The 3,290-nt window shown below is 49.3% G+C and overlaps 1 long non-coding RNA gene across 1 annotated transcript; it reads left to right on the forward strand.

Annotated features, from left to right (window-relative positions):
* Positions 1-660: 660 nt before the first annotated feature.
* LOC103583032 lies at positions 661-1,176 on the forward strand. The gene is made up of 2 exons (XR_549820.1): positions 661-722; positions 960-1,176. It is a non-coding gene; the product is annotated as an uncharacterized LOC103583032 (long non-coding RNA).
* The last annotated feature ends 2,114 nt before the right edge of the window (positions 1,177-3,290 follow it).

The following is a 3,290-nucleotide window of genomic DNA, read 5'->3' on the forward strand; positions in this document are numbered from 1 at the left end:
AGCTAAAAATCAAGTTTGAGAGATAGATTCACGTAAGTGAATAATTGTAATATCATTTACTGGTGCTATAATAGATGCACCCTCATGCTGTGGAAGAATGAGAGAAGACATTATGTCATAAGGATAATAGCAAGTTCACAGGTCAGCAGAGGAAGGAGGGGAGGGTGTTTAGGCAGAGGAATCAGCTCAAGCAAAAAAAAAAAAAAAAGAGAGAGAGAGAAAGAGACTAATTTGTTTGAAAGTGGACATTGGGTGTAGCTGAGTAACTATCACATTGTATTGCAATAGTCTGTTTACTTATTTGTAAACTCCTAGTAGACTGTAAGTTCCCTGAGGTAAACAGCCTACTCATCCTTCTATCCCCAGAACATGGCACAGAGCCTGGCATATAATGGACTCTCAACATATATTTGTTGAACTATGTTAGGGGCTGGTGAAAAATGAGGATGGCAGATATTATGGGCAGATTGTGAAAGGGCCAGATTGCATACCCTGCTAAGTAGGGTTTGGATGTAGGAGTAGTAGTGAAAGAAATGAGAATGGAGGCAGGGAGATTAGTTAGAAGCCCACCACAATAGTTTAATAGAGATTTGAAGAGGGCAACCTCAGTAGAGACAGGGAGGAGATAATGGATTTAAGTTTTAATGGATTTCTTCCCCTCAGGGAGCCAAGCAAGACGAACAGTGAAGCCACAGCAACAGCTGCAACAGAGTGACACAAAGGTAATGACAGACCTCTGTCCGTTCTTGGGGACTGCTCAGACGTGGGATCCCAGTTCTCAGCTCTTTTCTCCTGGCACAGACATATCTCAGTCTTCTGTAGAACTTGCCGGTTCTGCCCATCCTCCTGTGCCCGCCAAAAGAGCAAAGGAAAGGGACATCAGTCTAACTTGCCTTGCATGGGATGCGAGGGTCAAAACCAAGCCAAGAGCCTCCCTTGATGCTCTCTGTTCCTTGCAGGGCCATGAAACAACAGGACATACGTATGAGCGGGTGTTACAGCAGCCTGAGTCTCGAGAGAGGAGTCAAGGCCTGGTGTCAGAGGAGAGCAACTTACATTACGCAGATATTCAAGTGTGCAGCCGTCAATCAGCCCATGAGCTAAAACACCTGCATTTAGAAAATGCTACAGAGTATGCGACCCTTTGCTTCCCCCAGGCCATACCTCACTATGACAGAAAGAATGGGACCCTGGTGTGAACCTTGGAGAGGAGGGACCAGTTTCCATCATTTACCACTACTCCTGTGGGGAGAATCTACTGCTTTAAGGAATTGGGTGGCAGCCCAGGGATGTTGACCACGTTTTAAGCTTAAAGAACTCCACGGCCCCTGGAATTGTGGGTGTCCCCCGTCTTTCCTCTAGGCCTCTTATTTGCCACCGTTAGCTGGGGGTTGTAGTTGGGTTCGCTGTGGGTGGATGGAGTTCCACAAAATGAGGACGTTAAGTGGATTGTGCAAGAAGGTAGGTCTTTGACTCCTAACATCGCTCCTGCTCTCATGAAAAGTGCAGAAAGAACAGGTTACTGCATAAGTACTCGGGCTGATCTTGTTGGACTTTATTTAATGGTGTCCCTTTTGTACACCTTAAACTCTAAAGCTCAAAAGGAAATGCTCTGGAGAAGCATTCTGAATTTCTGCATCCAGCCCCCAGTGCTGGTTTGGGCAGTTTCCTCAGTGACTGGGTCAAGGGTTCCAGATCTAAACAGACAAATGGGGGAAGGGGCTGAGGCACAGAGGAAGCGGTCTCCAACTATTGGCTACAAGGTCTTCGAGTCACTGAGACTGACAGCACAGTGAGGCGCAGAAACTCCCCCAGGCTGGACTGTTGGCTCTTGCGAGAGCGGAGCCGCTAGGATCAATAAATCGCAGGAGGAACATGCCTGGTGTGTTGTCTGGGGTGGGGGTCTGGGACTCTCCTTAAGTACAGTGGGTCTCGCCCAGCCTAAGGGCAATTTGAAAGTTCAGCTACTAAAGAGGCCTCTGCGTCCTACTAGGAGGGCCGTGGTGGGCGTGGTTTGGCCGAGCAGGGGGCGGGCTCCCATTGGCAGAAAGCGGAGTTCCTTGGGCGGGGTCTGGGCCAGCAGGGGTATGGCCTGGGCCGTTAGGAGGTGGGCCCGGGTCGTCAGGAGGCGGGGCCTGAGCGAGAAGGGCGGGGTCCGACTTGGCAGGGATAGGCTCTCCCGGCTGGAGGCGGGGTCCGGAAGACGGGGGCGGGGCCAAGGCCGGCAGGGGCTGGCTCGGGCAGGCTCGGGCCGGGGAAGGAGGGCGGGGCCGGGGCTGGCCTCTGCGTCACCATGGCAGCAGGGACGCAAGTGCGACGCCGGAGAAGGGGCAGGATGAGTCCAGAAGGGCTGGGGACAGAGAGGCTGAACCAGACGGACCGGTGATTTAAGAGGTAGGCGCTAAAAGGTGGCGGGTGACTGGAAAATATTACCAGGGGTTGAGCGGGCAGCTCGGAACAGAGGACATGCGGAGGGGGTGGGAAGACGGAGGCTGCAGTTTCAGGGTCCGAACCCGCTCTGAACTCTGTAGGTTCTTAGTGGGCAATTCCTGCTTCAGACTTTCAGAGCGTGGAGACGAGTGGTAACGCACTTCCCTTTCTCAGCCTGTACACCATCCTCCCCAGATACCGCTATCCCTCGGTTGGTGCCTAAGAGGGATGATCTCCTGAAGACGCGTAGAGTACTGAAAATTGATTTGCAGCACACAAAAAGTTGGTAGTAATAGTATCAACCTCATAGAGTGTTTGTGAGGATTTAAAGCACTTGGAACAGTACACAGTATGTAGTCAAATGTTGGCTGCCACTGTCACCATCATCATCACTATTGTGCCCGCCTGTTCTCTGGCACAGACCTAATGCAAATGAATTCATAAGAGATGGGTTGGAGGACTGCCTTTACCACTAATTGGTGGAGCAACTCTCTAGCCTATTTTCTATATATTAGCTGGGGATAAAAAAAAAAAAAAATAACTCTACTTCCAAGGGTTATTTAATGTGAGGGTCAAATAAGATGATGTAGACGATAGCACTTTGTAAACTTAAAGTGCAATGTACAAATTTCTGTCTTAGAATTATAAATGCTGTCTTTCTGGGTTAAAACTGAATTCCTGAGGGTGAAGGGAAGTAAGTGGTAGAAGCAGAGCTCCCAATATTTCTCCTGATTATCTTCAGAATACTTTCTGTGGTCCTTGACTGATAAGTGCAGGGAGGAGGGAAAATGCATGACTTGCTTGACTAATGGTAGGGAAGCATTGCTCTTTACTTTATTACTTTGCTTTATTAAAACCTA

The sequence above is a fragment of the Galeopterus variegatus genome, unplaced genomic scaffold (genome assembly GCF_000696425.1).
Source record: "Galeopterus variegatus unplaced genomic scaffold, G_variegatus-3.0.2 Scaffold19175, whole genome shotgun sequence".
Taxonomy (NCBI): domain Eukaryota; kingdom Metazoa; phylum Chordata; class Mammalia; order Dermoptera; family Cynocephalidae; genus Galeopterus; species Galeopterus variegatus.